We start from the raw sequence: 17,281 nt of genomic DNA on the forward strand, positions 1-17,281 counted from the left end.
GGCTTTTATGCTTCTTGAATTACATTTTTAATAGTGCTGAAATACCTAGAGAAGGGTTGCAGTGTGTTTCCATCCCTGTATCTGCTGACAGGTCTGAAAAAAATATTTGAAGCTGTGTTTCTTTAGTGGGTGATATATATTTTGTTTTGCAAGAAAGATGATTTTACTGAAAACTGTTGTGTATATATATGAATTCATTCTAGTTTTTGAGTATGAAAAATGTGAGGTTTTTTGTATTTCCACAAATATAATAAGATTATAACTTAAAATATTCTAAGTTTTTTTTTTAATTAATAGATTTTTCTTGTAATTTTAGTTGGACTTAGAACACTTTAAAAGAAACTTTAAAGGAAAAAAAAAGCACAAGAAAAAGCTTATCAAAACTGCAAAAAATTTAGCTACCTGTTTTGGAAACATACAAAATAATGTTTCCACACATCAAAAATCTTAATAAAGTTAAATTTAACCTTTATCATATGCAACTCCTCAGTGAAAGATTGTAGAGAGTGGAAACACTGACATTTTTTCGTATTTACCTCTATGGTAGGTACAGCCTGCTTTGTATTTACAGACTTTTTGTACAACTGCAATTCTAAAAGTAATCATATTCACATAAAGACAACAACAGCACCAGAAAAAACACTGAATCACATAAGGGATGATGAAAGTACTTATCATTAAGTGTTACCTTTCATTTGTGCTTCAAGAACACTGAATTCCATTAGTAATAATTCTTTACTAAAAATTAGGATGAAAGTGGTATTTCCATGAGTTTTGGCTGCAGAAACTGACTTAGTGATTAAAGTGCAGCTTTTGAGGAGTGCTGTGAACAGGTTTTCAATATAGCATATATTTTTAGAGCTCTGAGATAAGAAAAATGATGCATCTTAAATTGATTAGAGAACATCTTTTACAGTTAGAGATGCTGCATGACCACTGTGAGTTATGCATAAATCTTATTTCTTTTTGGCAATGATTTTTCTACGTGTTTTGATTTATGTCATGAGGTGAATGCCAAGAGACGAGCAACATAAATCACAAAAATGAAGGAGCCTAATATGCAATAGCTAGTTACAAAATTCATACTTGGTATTAGATGAAATAAATTGTAAATACTCAGGAGATGATAGAGTGCCATAATCTACGGAACTCTTAATCCAGCTCTGCATGCAGAAACTTGACAAGATGACTGTGCTTGTTCCTTTGGGCAAAGGAACCTTTGGGCAAGTTTGGTTTCCTTTTGATGTTAATGGCCACTTGGCTTTCCTGATGCCAAGATCTCACCTTGGATCATGATTCTTCACAAAAACATTTTAACAGGAGGAGCAGAAAGATGTTCCAGCCCCTCTAACCAGTGGAAAAGAGGGAGCAGAGCATTAGAAAAGAGATTTTACACAAAGGCGTTCTGTGGAGCAGATTTTTATGTTGTGTGGTGCTATCAACCTGTAGCAGTTGGATGTCTGTGGAATCCTTCCAGGGTTTATTACAGAAGGCTTTTTTTGCTGTCAGCCTTGTCAACCTCTTTCCTGCCTGTGGTCACAGGTTATGTTTATTTAGGATGTGTCTGAGGGACAGGGCTTTGAAAGCACAACAGACTGTGTTCACCAGAAGTCCAGCCAGTAGTACAAGCCAGCAAAATTTTGTATGTGAGAGTTTACATGAGCTTTTTAGTGCTTATATAAATAAAGAGGGGACATCTCCATCTATTTTTCTGGTAAGGATAAGGAAGATTGAAATGGCAGCATTAAAGGAAATCAAATTTGAAAACATAACATACAGGCAAACAAGCATACAGGCTACAGGATTTATGGAATTGTGCAGCTGCTATGAAAGAGCACTTAATAAACCTTAGGGACAGAAATATCTATGGAGAGGAGAGGCAATCAAAGAAAGTCCTGGGATTTCTAATTTAATTTTGAGACTATTGAGGGGGATGAGCCTAGTGGTAAGCCTGAAAGCTGCAGATAGCTATTTCCCAAGAGGATCTAAACAGCAGGCCCTTTTGTGAGGTAGTTAATGAGGAGAAGAATGTGAATTGAGGAAGGATGATGGAGAGATTGGCTAGTGCAGCTAAAACCAGCTAAAGAGGATGTGAGGGGTAAAGGCTACCAGTGTTAGGTAGTAGAGTGTCATCAAGGAACAGTCGGTCTTTCTGAGAATATGAGAGGAAGAAATGAAGGAATTTCTGCAGTCTGTTGTGTACAGAAGCTCAAGGATGAGCAGTGTGAAGTTCCATATAACATAGTTTTCAAAAACACTGATAACATCTTTAGGATGAACTAAATAACCTCCCTCGTAGCACACTAAGTGAACAGATGAAATTGTGTGGCCATAGCAAGGATGTTTAGTCAACCTGTGCCTGGTTTTCACACATTCAGAAGAGGAGAGGAGGGAAGCCTTTGCACAAGCACATATTGTTTTGTACTCTAAAACAATGCAAATTGTTGGATTTTGAAAGAAAACTATTTAATGACATTGAGGCAAGCTTGAATTTTGAATAGCAACAGAGGAAGATGCAGATTCTGTGTAGCTGTGCAGTGCCAGCAGTGTTTTTTATAAGGAGATAACTCATACTGAACTTTTTGCTATGTTCCTCCTGTCTCTAAATGTACTTGAGGTCTTTTAGCTCAAAAGACACAAGGATTGGCACTTGCTGTATAGTTAGCACTGTTGTTTTTTTCTCTGTTACCTGGTCTAAGACAACTGTAAATATGGTAGTAACACCACCCTTATAGAAATGTGCATTAAAGCTTAGCATAAATACAGTTCGAGTGCCTTAGACTTCAAGTAGGTTATCCCCAACACTAAAACCATCTCAAATCAACACAGTGAAAATTATATCTTCTGGATTTCTGCCAGCTCTCCTGTCACATCTTGCTCTTTCTCCTGCTCCAGCTCCTTTCAGGGCATAACCTGAAGACTAGTAGCAACTTGAAATCCACCAGACACAAAAGAGTATTTGCAAGACAGAGAGATTTTCTTTTAATGATGAGATTTCAAATGATAGGTATGGGAAACATCTTCCCCTCTTCCTTTCTCCTTTCTTTATTTATAACTATTTCATTCTCATTTCACCACTGGATTAGCAGGCTCTGTATCAGTAGATATATGTTTTCAATATATAAAATTGAAAATACTCTGGTCACTGAATGAATGAAAAAATACCCTGCATGTGGTGTGTGAACATCTCTCCATGTGCCTTCTCTTGCTGACCTTGCTGGTGAGACCTGTTAGCATGGGAGCCATTGAGAAGGGCAGGAGACAAACACAGGTTTATGTGCCTAATCTTACTGGCAGGCAATATCCTGGAGAGTTAATAAGATGTGAGATCACAAAACATCTGGAGAAATATCAGCTGACAAAACTTACTAGTTCTGATTCATAAGGAATAAATTGTGTCTGACAAATCTGGAGATGGAGAAAAGCAGTAAAAATGAGACATTGGATTGGCACTTGGAAAAGACTTGGAGAGGAATTGCGACATTGATGCTATGTATAAAGATTTGAAAGTAAAGCTGTAGAAATGACTTAATAGCTATGCTCAGGATGACAGGCACTTGGTCTGGAGAGTTCTTTATGCACAATCTTTAACCTTTAATTAAATTAAAACTTTAATTCATCCTTAATACACAGCTGATCTGTGCTTAGTGAGCTCTGATCACTTCACATGAACTATAATATTTCTAAGAGGGCAATATAAGAAAACAGCAAGTTAAGACAGAATAAAGACAATATGATCTTAATTCTTTAGCTGAATACAGCTCTTCATGGATAGGGGCTTTTTGTAATTACTTGATCTTTAGAACAGACCACTTTCTCCACCTGTGTCAGGCTCTTTAAAAGTGATCATTCCTTGTATTCCCAATAATAACAAAATCTTTTCTATGTATCACTATCTCAGAAGAGATATAACCTAATGTAAACCACAAACTTCTAGGCAGAGGGAAAGTTATGTGGCTAAGGAGAGGATATTATTCTGCTTGTATACAGTATCAGATAATAAATTGCTGTTCTGCAACTGGTAACAGTTTAATATTGATGATCCATGTGTGTCTGTTTGCAACAGGGCTGAAATGAACATTAAGTTATTCATTAATTTGGCTAAGTAGCTGATACTGTACTAGAGGGAATTAACTCTAACCACCAACTTGCTATTTTATCTTCCTGGAAGAGGCTGTGGGAGATTTTCTGCAGTGTCCAGGAATCTACAACACAGTTCACCATCTATTCTGTCTGTTTATCACAGGCTGTAGTTTATTAAATGCTTTGATACCCCTTGAGATTTCAACTGCTGTGCATGTAAATGGGTTAATGTGATCTGGTTCATTTTGTAGCTGTTTGTGGGGAATTATTATGCTGTGTGCAAAGTGCTGAGCTGCCTATATGAAGTTCTAACATAGGAGCTGCAGAAATTATCTGTTTAGAACTTTAAGGAAGCAGTAACCTCCTGTAGGGTTTCACAGCCGTGGTCCTAATGTCAAGTCCTTAATTTTATACTAGAGATAGAAAGAAATCTTTCTCCAGTGAGCAAGATTTTGAGCAAGATTTGCTGTAAACCTGAAATCAGTGCAGGTTGTTTAGAACAGAGCACATTTAGTGGCAAATGTGTATCTGCTTTCTAATTTCCTCTTTGACAGACATTTGGGAGCCTGAGCTGACTCTCATGAGAAACTCTTTCCTCCCAACTGTGGTCCTAAATCAATAAAATACTTGAGCACATATTTAGCCGTAGGTAGGTGCCTCAGCCCTGCAGATTTTAACAAATACCAAGATTTGTTTTAAACATATGTCTTAATTGCAGTTGCTTTCCTCAAGCAACTTTATAAATCCTTGTGTCTGAGCTTCAATTCCTCTTCCACTCCTGGAGGAGACTGGAGTTCATCTTATGCCTGCCAGTGCTATCTAGTATTTGAGGGATGCCTCCCAGTGGAGGCATCTGAAAGCAGAGCACGATGCTATTTTTTTTTTTTCCTAGCTATGAAGGATGAAGGCTTTTCTATAATGATGAAGTTTCTTCCATAAATTATAGTAAACCAGTAAATCTTTTTTTTCCTCTTTTATTTTTTTTTCTCCCAGAGTAAAAACCATCTGCGTATTGCAAATGGTTAGCATAGTTTTTGACACAGGAGAAAGCTTATGATGATGCTATGCAGAGATAAGAAGGCTGTGTGGTATAAAAGTTCATCTATATTTGTCCTTAAGAAAGTCTACGTGCATCAGTGTTGGAGAAAGCCATTTCCCATATGTGCCTCAGATGGGTGGTGTTTGAGGATGAATGGATTTCCCCAAATAATTAACAGCCAGTGTTTGCAAAGTATATCCTTATCTTTTGATGGGCAAGGATGCAAATTCAAAAGTATTGGCAGAGGTTGTTCTGAAATCCTTACAGATATTGTAGATAAACAACACAAACTGGTGAGTGCAACTATCAGTCAGGGAAGAGTGCAATTTGGGAAGATTTTTTTCAGGTGTTATCATCCTTTAGCTCTTGTCTTGGCAAAACGGTTCACAGCAGACAAAACAGAGCTTGCATATTAGAGCTGTTTATGAGGTGTCAGATCTGACCCTGTGCAGGCCAATCCCAGTGACCCTGGCTGGACAATGGTTCAGTGCCATGTCACATGTGCACCCAAACACAAGCCTTAATTGTGCTGACTCTGCAGTCTGTGGCACAATACCATTTCAAAAGCCCTCATTCCTCCATTTTTGTTGGATTTATTCCTGGTTAAACTTCTGCTTCTCCTTTTATCTCCTCATTATTTTTTATCTTTTTTTTTTTTTTTCTTTTGAGGACAATGGATGTCATTTTGTATTACCATTACATTTTCTCTCAAAAAGGCAGAAATGTCTTTTCTTCTTTATACTGCGGGAAACCAACATAGCTATACAGGCCCAGAGCCAAAATAATCATATGCTGATAAATAGAGAACAAAACTCCAATCTGGATTTTTTCCCCAAGTGGGAAAGGTTCCAAAAAAGAAGGGTAGGCAAAGAACGTGTAAAGAATTAGAAACGGGAAGTTCTAACAAACTGTTCAGTAATGTGCTATAATGTTAAATGCATAAGATATTAACATAAATTTTCTTTGGAAGTTACATGCCCGTGCCAATGATTTTTAATATGAATGTAGTAAGATATGAATTCATTGGAAATTTAAAATGCTTTATAACTTTTAAGCAAGTATGTAGTGAAATAAGTTTTCTCTGGTTTTGTGTTTAAGAATTATTTTTGTGAAATGAAAAAAACAAGGTTTCTGCACAAGCAGGGGTTACACAGAAAGAAGCTCTAACAGCTGGAGTCCTTTGACTTTACAGATGAGGGTAATCAATGTAGTTCAGCATCAATCAAAACCTGTCTCCAAATTCAGGCTTAGGCTCAATACCCACAGAACATATGCCAATACCCATAGAACATATGTCCCCCTTACGCATTCAGCACAGTGCAGTTACTGATGGGCAAACTGCAAACTTTATAGCAACTTGGCTCCTAAATTACTAATGTGTTCAATATTGCACAATAACATCCACTTGAAGTCCAGGTACCTCCCCATGAGATGTAGAATCTGCATGCACAGGGAGGCATTGAGAGATACCAACACAGGTACCAGAACAGGGGGAGCTCATTACTGGGGAGTAATTTTTGAGATATATAATGTAGTTTTTCCATAGAGATAAAAATAGGGAAACTGCTGAACCTGCTGGATTGAGTCTTCATTTCTTGATGATCAAGGGCAAAGGAATGACTTTGTGGAAGGTATTTGCTAACTAAGCACATTTTGCTGACTGTATACAGAAGTGAGTGGGTGAAATTCTGGGGATTTTCTTGTTTTGTACTATTGTGGTGTGGGCTTGGGTTTTTTTTTCCTTTTTTAATGCAGGTGTTAGATGAGATGATCTAACGGTCCCTTCTGGCCCTAAGGCAAAGTGCAGCCTCCACTTGACAATATTCATAGAGCTTTCTAAACCCTTTTTACCAGGCCTTTGGGGAAGAAGGTTTCTAATAGGGAAGAATTTTATAGAGCAGAAAAGTGTTTGCCAGCAGAAATATTTGCTGTTGGCAGTTGATTGTTTTGGGGAGAAGGAAAGGTTTGCCAGGGTTTCCATTTGAAATGTCTTTTAAATCTCCATTAAAGGTGCCTGTGGTAATGCTCAGGCATGTCTTTGTATATTTTTCCCTAGAAAAAAATAAATAGGTTTTTTTTTTTTTTTTTCAAGACAGAGAAACAAGAGTTTACATATTATATCATGGCAAAGGTAAATTCAGTCTCATGGTTGTGTGTCAGGGAAAAAAAAAATAGGGAGTATTACTAACATCTGTCTCATGTCACCTTTCTCAGAAACAATGCTTTCCAGCTTTATAAATTCATCCATCTCTTCAGCAAACTGTCAGAGATTTAGAGAAGGAGGGCTGAAATTTGGTTAGTTCTGGTTCACCTAAGAGCACTGTGGGCTGCCCACCTTTGAAAAAATGATGGCCACTTTTAAAAAGCAGACCTAGAAACATTTATAAAAGTAGCGCAAGGTTAACGATGGACTTTGTGGGTAAGTGACCAAACAAACAACTCACCAGCAACCAAGGTGTCAGACAGGCCATTGTACAGGTTATGCACAGCAGGCAGCCCCTGCTCGTGTCTGCAAAACAGCCAGGAGTAGTTCAGAAGTTTGTGGGAAGGAACACCAACAAAATGCAAGTTTTTTGCACTGTTTATCCATCCGTAATTTAGAAACGATAATAACTGCTGGGAAAACACTCTGCCTGGGACCCGCTCCCTTCAGGACAGCGCCAGGAGCCCATGCTGTGCTGCACAATCTGTCACGGAGCCGCCTGAATAGCGCCCACGTCAACCTTTTGTCCACACCACAACAGTGACAACTGGCTCTGCAGCTCTTGGGTGCTGCCGGGTGGGGTGTCCTGCCAGGGGACAGATGTCATTAAGGAGTGATGTACAGCAGGCACCGTGGCTTGTGGGGCACACAATGCCCACAACATCCAAAGGCCATATGCAGCGATCTCATTAGTTCCTTGATTGCCTCCTGCACAGGCTGTTGGAAATGTTTAAAAGTGCAAGTTCAAAAGGGAAAGTGATGTATCATGTTTGGATTTTCTCCTTCGGTCATGCAAAGCAAACAGAGAACCTGCTGTGTTTGGAAGCCAGAATTTTTAGAGACTAAGGCATATCTTAATTGCGTCTCTGTTACGTGGCTTTGCTTCACGCTGAATTTCACTGCTGTCTTCCACAGTCAGAGAGTCCAAAGAGGTATTGAAGATATGTAAAGTCATTTGGGCATTTTCAACCTGAAATATTTATCTGCTTGGTTCTGTTTCAGTCCCAGCAGATATTTATCTTCCGTTAGGAATTTAAGGGAGCCATCTGCAGAGTTTCTAGGATGTTCATCTTTGGATACAGCTGTGAAGAAAAACACATGATGTGGGTAATGTTTTACTCTGTTCTTTTCAGTTTTATTTCTCTGTTCTCAGTTTTAAATCAGTATTTTAGGCAGACTCACGTTCAGCACCTCAATCTGGTGGGTTTGTCTACAGCCTACTTTGGCAACGTTGGGAAACGTTTTGCTGTTGATGCTCAGCAGCACATTGCACTGTCCTCACTCCCTCTTTTCATCATTGGGAAGTTCCCTTCTAGTCCCCTCTTTATGCTATTTAACTGTGATTTCCCAGCTTCTCAGAAGTGCTTCTTTCTGCCTGAACTGGGCAGCCCTTTTAAAGCAAACATCATGTGGGGAAAGTTTTCGGGGCAAGATTTTTAATAGAGGCAACAACTTTGTTTTCAGAAGGATATATTCAATTGCAATTGACAATTTTGAAACCACTGTAGACCCTTTAACTTTTAAACCTAACACAAAGAGATGCTGTTATATTTCTTACCTACAATTGCATATTTTTAAACTGATGCAAAGGCAACTTGGATGCTTTGGCAAACAAAGGCATCTGTAAAGATTTTTCTAATCTTACCTTACCATATAATTTACAAACTCTCCAGTGAAATGCAAACACTCTAGTAAAAAGTGTGATTAGATATTATTATAGACAATAATTAGTAGGAATTGCATTCTGTAAGGGTTCTTCTGTTTTTCTTTCACTGTCTTGCTCTTTCTGATTTATTTACTGTGGAGTGTAAAAGTTACTCTTGATTTTGGATTCCCAATTTATCTGTTAATTTAACTGCTAATTCCCAGTTCAACTTTTTTTTGAACTTTGCTGTCTTCATAGTTCTGAGTTCAGAGTCATCATGGTCCCTATTCCCTCACATCTAAAATCAATCAGCACAGCCTTTAGTGACTCTGTTTGTTCTCCATAGACAGACTTTCCAGAAAGGATTCTGGAAAGAATCCTTCACCCACATTACAGTGCATTGCATTCCCTCTGTCTCCAAATGAGGATGCCTGTGTAGAGTGAATTTGGGATTGGAACAGGAAAATGGTGTGGTATTAGTGAAATATGGCAAATAGTTGTCTGCCTGAGGTATTAGTTCATCCTGTAAATGTCATACATGACTCTAAATTGTGTTTGCAGGCTACACTGTACTGGCTTTGAAAGCCATCACTGTGCTGGGAACTCCTAAAAGGTTTGTGTCTGACTGACTGAATGCAGTGGGGTGTCCAAATCCTGAGGGCAAGTCCACCCTTGTGTCTCCCAAGTGGTGGTGGCTGAAGTTGGAGTCATAGCTCTTTTGTGCATATTAGATTTCTGGTAGGATATCCCAGGGCAGCACATTAAAACTGGCTTCAGTATTAGTCATTTCCTGGCTGCTCTTTCCCTTTAAAGAAGACACCGTCTATGCCTGTGACATAAGAATAAATATTTTAATGTAAATATTTTCCAAGTGGAATTACTCATTATTAACACAGACAGTTCTGAAGGCAAATAAAAACATTATGTGTCAGCAAAAACATTATTATTAAGGAATTCAGACTTCAAACCACACCATGATTCATAGAGCACCTGACTGATTTTTTTTCTTTTTGCTTCTTCTTTTTTCCTCTTCACTAAATATGAAAATATCTTATGGAATATCAGGGTGTTCAGAAGGCTTATATTGGTGTCTGATAAACTGGAAGAAGGAGGGAAAATGCCATGGATAACACGGGTCTGATGAAATTTTTTGGAGTGGTGGCGATGGAGACATGAAGTAGTTAAATTATCTTCAAGTAAATTTTGAATTTCCCTCTAGTTCCCCCTCAGTTTTTCACACTGTACTGAGAAACATTCTTGCAGGGACAATTAGAGTTTTGGTGCAGGTCTGAACTTCACTGCCAGAGGGATAGAGCAGGACTCCTGTTTAGTTGCTGTTCTAAACTGACTGCAAAGAATACTTCTGATTTTTATTTTTTTTTTCTTCTTTAAGAATACTTTACATTGAATCACATCAATTTTTACACTGTTTGAAATAATCTCTTGGAAGAAGAGAGGTTGAAAGATATATAATTAATTGCCAATAATTTAGTTTATAATATTTTAAGTAACTAAATTTTGGTGGCTTCATCTGGTTTTTTTACTTTCATTTTTCATCAAATAAATCTCCTGTGCTCTGTACCTTCCTTCCTCAGGTCTCTTAAATCACATCTGAACCTCTTTTATGAGGCCTAAGGGAAAGTCGAAGGTTATATTCCTTACTTTCTTTTGTAAATATGTTACAGTCCATTTCATCTAGAATCTGGCTCTTTTCACAGCTGGTTGTTGAGTCAGTTGTAAAGGCTCTGCTGTGATTTAAATCACTTAATAATCTGTCTTTTTTTTTTTTTTTTTTTTTTTTTTTTTTTTTTTTAATGCAGAACACTAGCATTAAGGTAGTTCAAGATTTAAGAAAGTACAGCCTGGAATTCTAAAAGTGTTTTATATTTCCTTTGTAGATCTGGTATGTGCAAAATGAAAAATAAAGTAGTCTTCATCCTAACCTACATTTTAAGAAAAATTGCTGCATATTCGATCTTAAGTAATACTCAGAGCAAATAATTCTTTCACTGCTTAGTTTATACAAAAAAATATACCAAGTTTTACCAGATTATTTTCCAACTGAAATGAAGCAAGAGGACAGGAATGCATATTAAGATGAATGACACTTATTTCAGAGGAATAGATGACTGATGTACTTTTCATTGTCCAAAACTCAAGTTCTAATCTCTGGGATGTGGTTTTATTCTCTATGCTCCCGCAGACTAATCAGCAAATCAGCTATCAGAACTTATGTTGAGACACACAAATTTATCGTCCTTATTTTGGTGTGAACTTCATTATTTGAGGAAGTCGGGAGTTTTGTATTTTTCTGCTTTTTAGAAAAAATAAAAATTTCCACAGATTTCACAGCCTCTGTTAATATGAATACAAGCATTTTGTTTACAGAACATTGAAAATAATTGAAATTATTGAAAACCATTGAAATCAAGTGGGTAATGAAGACAATGGAAGGAAACAATACCAGTCCACTTAATGGGAATATCCTTGGTGACACCCCTGCACGTTCTTGGGGCTGCTTTCCTTCCATCACACACTGCAACTCTTGCTCTTCTCTCATGTGGCCGCAATTTAAAGCCTTTGTCTCTTGGGCCAAGTTCACATTTCCTAGGCACAAATATAAAAATGTGGTGCTTTTGCTGTTTGTAAAACAAAACAAAAGAAAAGGAACACTGAAAAGCACCATGGTCTTTTGTGTGAGGAATTTACCAGTGTTTGTGGGAATGGTCTCAACTTTGCATACTGGCTTTATCTATGAAGTTCAAATCAGGATCCTGTTTTATCTGCAGCTGAAGCTGACAGCTGGGAAAGGAGGATAAAAACCTTTGGGGTTTTGGCCCATCATTAACTGCTTTACAGTGAAAACTTTTAAGCGTCTGAGCTAAAAAATGTAATGTGCATCCTCCAGCAGTACATGTTTGTTCTTGATTCTATGATCTCTTGTTTTCTTGCCAGAGGGGTAGGTGGATTTGCTGTGCTGTGGAAATATGACTAAAACTTGGCCTGAAACTTAACAAATTGTACACTCTGCTTATAACTATTAAACCACAGGTTAGCAGATCTATTTTTAAATTAGCAGCAGCTCTGAACCCTGAGACTCTTCTTTCTGCACTAGACATGAATACAGGTGCTGGAGCAGAAGGAGCAGAACTCTTCATGCAACTTTGAGCAGCCCATTGCTCCTCTCATTCGTCTATCAAAGCTCTAGTTTCCACTCAGGCCTCTGGTTTTTGCTACAGCACTCTTCCAGTGATCCAAGATCCTTTTGTATAAAAAATTGCTTTTTCTCCTCTCTCCTCTCCCAGGTCAAGTTTACTAGTCTATGACTTGGCCAGTTTTTCTGTATTTTTTTCTATGAAATGACACAAGTACCACAAATGTGCACTGTTTTGTTCTTGTACAGATAGAATAAATAGGAATGACGACAGAGAATCCTTCCTACAACACAGAATGGAAACAGCTCAGATAACCTGGAAATCCTCAATGTGCTGCAAAGCTGTGGCCTCAGTTGTACAGTGATTTGTCGTGCTGAGGTCTCTCCAATCATTGACCAAATGAATGCATCCTCCTTCTATTACATTTTCCATACAATATGTGCCTCTTCTATATAAAGGCATTGCTGAATCTCTGTAAATTCCCACTCTGCACCTGAAGACTACTTTGATGCTGTAGACAAAAAGCATTGCTTTCTTCTTGGATGAATGTGGCTCCTTATTCCCCTACAGCATGCCCAGTCAACTTCCATCTGGAGATTTTTAATTGGGAAGAAGGAGGTGGCAAATATTTCCTTTTAATTGCAACATGACAGTAGAGTAAAAATAGCATCTCAAATATTTTTTTTCTGCTAGGGCTGTTAAGGCTTATCATCCTCATTTTCAGCTGCCTTCCAAGTCATGAAAAGCAGAACCTGTACATTTTTTCTTTGGAAAGAAAGTAACAACCAGAACATGGTGATAGCTCAGGAAAGCTCATGGATAGCTCAGGAAAGAAGCCATGTGAGGCCACTGAGGCCCTGTGCAGCCCTGTGCCCAATTACTGTGGGGGCTGAGTGCAAAGAATAGTGGCAGAAGAAGAGAACAATGAAATGCTCCCCACGTGCTCCCGTGGTATAGACAAGTCAATCCATCATGAGTGCACAGCCTAGCATCTGGGAGATCCAGATGATACACACTGGAGCTTTCCTGGATCAGCACTAGTGTCTCTATTGTTGCCTTTTAAAAGCACTTTTCTAGTGAGGCCTAGGGCATGATTGAAATGCTTGTTATTGCAATTGCTGTGCCTCAATCAATCTTCATGTGTGATATGAGGCCGTCCTGAGCTCGGGCTCTTTATCTGCCCCTTGTGCTTGCAGGTTTTAAGAACACTCTTACTGACATAAGAGCTAAAAATTTATTTTATGTCAACTGTATGCATGTACCTCACAGTGAAGAGAACACATTTTAATTGTGATTCTAATTGCTCAGAGCAAAAATATTTGTTTTAACTGACTGGTTCCCAGACAAACCTTCATCTTGCTGGGTTTATGGCTGTGTCTTTCTAATGTACATTCCTGTGGATTATTTTGCAAGCCATCCCTTGGGTGTGTTGAGCATCCAAGCATCCTTGCAAACAGTTACTGCAGATTTATAGCTATAATTCAGGTGAATCATCATTCCCCTTGTTAAAGTTTTACAGCAAAATATTTGGCTAAATGCAAATGGGAGAGGCCTATTTGGGGATCAGATTAAAAGCAACCTAAGTTTGTCATGCAAGGAAAATTGCCTTAGACATGCAGTTTATTTAGATTCAATAATTCCACAGCTGGGCAGTACATTTAAAAGTTAATTGCTGGTCTACTGTCAAATTCTCAGGGTATGATTCACTGTCAGTGTGTTATCAACACAAGACCCTCATGCAGGGTTTCTGGGGTGGAAAGCTGATGTAAGCAATCATTTACAAGAGCACTCTGCTGCAAGTGCAGAAGGGTTAACGTGACCTCAACACACATGGTGCTGACCTGGGTAGCTGGAGGATGCATTGACTCAGAGCATCACTGCTGGGGCTCTGCAAACTCTGGCTATAAACAAACACCACATTTGTTCCTGCAGACGTCCAGCTGTCCTTTCTCAGTCCTGCACCATGAATATGCTTAAAAGTGCTTTGTCATCAGGAGATGCTTTAAGTAATCCATTATATTATTTTGAACTTAGATAAAACCCATCTGTGGGCTGTGTGGTCAAGGAGGCACAGGCCAAAAGCTGTGCTGGCACAAATCAGATTTGATCTGGTGAATGCTTATTGTTATCCTGGAAATAGAAACAGAAGAGCAAATTCAGCTGCCCACACTATAGCACCTAAGAGCCTCAGAAAATGGAGGAATAATGTGAAGAAGGAAAAAGTACCTTAAACCTGAATTTCAGGTCAGATAAATTGAAATGCCAAACTTACTGCTTCTTCCCAGACTGGCTGTTTTATTTTCATCCTTTCTTCATCAGGGATTTTGCTTTTTCCTTCCTGTTATTTGCTGGTTAATTGACCAAAATGCTCTTGTTCTCATTGGAGTGTTTATATATGCTCATGTTCACTAATATGAATAATTGTAAATAGCACTATCCTACAGAGGTCTGTTTGTTCAGAATTTAGCCACAATTATTTTGTGAGGGAGAAGTGGCCATATAATTCTCTGCTGTGCTCAGAGAGATTCAGTGGCTTTTGGAGGAAGAGTGAAACAGTAGGAAGATCTTACAGAGCTCTGTGACCTGCTTTAGTTTTGTGACCTAAGAAAATTTGGATCTGTTTACTAGTCATGCTGCAACTCTTTGTCCCACTCTCTTTCCCATGTCCATATAAACAAAGAAAATTCTGCTACAAATCACCTATGCTCAGGAAAATTTAATGCAGCAGTGCATCTATAATAGATTTTTTAAAGAATGATTTCTCAAGTAATAAAACAATGTTCAGCTTCTGTAAGTGCTTTCAGCAGAGGATTTCTTAGTTTAGTTCCTTGCCTCTTTCTACCACAGTCATTTGAGGAGAAAGTTATCCCATTGTGCAGAGCAAGGAACTAAAAGAAGATACAATGACAGTAATTCTGTGCTGACTGGCAGATGTCCATTCTTTCATTTCACCTCATGGCTGTGATTCCTGGCCCAGCTCTGCCTTTATAAACTGGGTTTTCCTTCTGCATCATCCTAGAACCCAAACCAACTACTGCATGGTGACTGCTGAGGGCACAAATCCTCTGCATGGAGATCCAGTCATTGGCACTTGTGCAACACCTGGTACAGCCATTCAGAGCTTGTCAGCCCAGCCCAGGCCACCTGTTACTCCACTATTTTAGTTCATGTTTTAACACAGACCAACTAGCTTTCAAAAGGAGTTTTTTTGCCTTGATTTAGGCCCTTCTTTAGCCCTGAAGCAGATGTAAAACAATCAGCTCTCAATATTAATACAGCCCATCCTTCTTGGTTATATTCCCTTGACAAAACCCTTGGCCCATGGGCAGGTTTGCCTGGTGAGGGCTCTGAGCAGGCTCTTCCCTTTCCCACCTGCAGTGCAGGGGCTGGGCAGCAGAGACATCCTGTTCACCCAGAGGTGTGGGGGGCTCTGTGGTAGGACCCCCGCTGTTGGGGTGGGTGTTTGCTGCTGGCTCTGTGCTAGTGTGGGAAATACTGATGGTATGCTGATGCTTTCCTTAGCACCCTTTGCCTTTAGCTGCTCTTTGGAAGACACAGAGGAAGATGTGGCTTCCTCTGGGGGCTTTCTGTGGAAGGCTTTCAGAGTATTTTTGTTGCCAAACATCCTTAAGTGATGGGGGCCCAAGTTAGAATAGAGTAGGCAGAAGGAGTTCTAGAGAGCCCTGAATCAGTGCTTCAGGTTCAAGAGGAACAGAAGTTCAGCATGTGGCTTCATGTAGAGTCCTGACTTCAGTACGTGCTGCTGGTTTGTTTATTTTATTTTTCTTTTTTTTTTCTCTTCAGTCTCTCCCCATGCATCACATAGGGCACTGAGGCCAGCCGTCATCTCAGAGATCTCACACCAGGCATAAAGCAACCACCACTGAATTTATACAGGGCTCATTAGTGTGGTGGCCACTTGGATGCACTGTTTTCTACACCTACAGATAATAAGTGGTGAGTACTGCCACAAAGAAAACCAGCTGTTAACAAAGAAGGTTATGTAACTTGCCCAAGGACACACTTTGAAGTGGCTGATTCCACCCAGGTGGTTTTTTGTGGTGCACCACAGAAAACAGTTCAGTTTAGCATGAACAGAATCACCTATACAAACTTTTAGCAGTAAGCTAAAACCAAGTTTTCTACACTAAGCAGAATAGACCCTGACTGCTTTGTTTCAAAAAATTAGTTCAGATTGAAATGGGAAGAGGTAGAAACAACACTAATTCCCAACTGTCACTGTATTTCTCATTTGCTGTACTGAGAATCTACAATTGTGTAACAGTGAAGACAATTTTAGACTCTTTTCTGCTTGAGAATACACTAGGTTATGTTTTACCTGTCTTTTCTCTGGAGGAGAAAAGCTTTAATTAAGTCTTACTTTAATTACGTCCCACCTATACTGTACCTAAAAGCATTATGAGATGTCATTTACTATATCCCTACCTTCTGGGAAGGTTTAGATGCTGAATCCTCTAATACTGTATAAAATTCCCATTGCTGTTATTAAATGAATATTTGAAACAAGTTTATTAATATAGTCACTGTTATAATAATTGCTAAGTAGTGGTGAAAACCTGAGTGATTAAAGTACAATCTAGAACTTTCTTCCACCAGAGAAAAATATTAGAATTCTGTGTTCATACAGAAATTTTCCAGTGCTGGTGGTCCAGCACTGATGATCTCTTGGTATGGCTCGTGTCCTGGATCAGAATCTTATTTCACAAAAATTAGTGTTTTACCAGTGTCACTGGTAACACTGTACATTACCATTCTGTGCTGTTCCAAGATATAGTTTAATTAAAAACCACCTGCTCTGTTCAGATTGCCTTACCTTAATTAAACTAATGAGAATGTCATAACTTCTGATATTTACAGAAAATAATGAAATGAACTTTCAGGTATTGTTTTGTTACAAACTGGGAGTGCTTATGAGGAAGAGATTATTAGAAATGTGCATAAGCAAAATTTTCCATTTTGTAGAGGCTCTTGATATCCTCTGCCAAGCATCCATCAGTTTTCCTCAACCTGTTAACTTAATGGAAACTTAAGCTGATAAAAGTAATAAGAATGAACAGTCATGGACTTCTCTGTCTTTCCCAACTTTTGTAAATAACTTAATCCTCAGTGAAAAGTCCTCGAATAGTAGTAGGTGT

At 38.7% G+C, this 17,281-nt stretch overlaps 1 protein-coding gene across 1 annotated transcript in view; it reads left to right on the forward strand.

Annotated features, from left to right (window-relative positions):
- The window catches only part of NCKAP5 (NCK associated protein 5), a 416,669-nt gene that overhangs the window by 16,023 nt on the left and 383,365 nt on the right, over nucleotides 1-17,281 (forward strand). The window contains exon 3 of the mRNA XM_085584141.1: nucleotides 15,930-16,082. The gene's annotated coding sequence lies outside the window, so the exon portion shown is untranslated. The remainder of the gene's footprint in view (nucleotides 1-15,929; nucleotides 16,083-17,281) is intronic.

The sequence above is a fragment of the Lonchura striata genome, chromosome 7 (assembly GCF_050655825.1).
Source record: "Lonchura striata isolate lonStrDom1 chromosome 7, ASM5065582v1, whole genome shotgun sequence".
Lineage (NCBI taxonomy): Eukaryota > Metazoa > Chordata > Aves > Passeriformes > Estrildidae > Lonchura > Lonchura striata.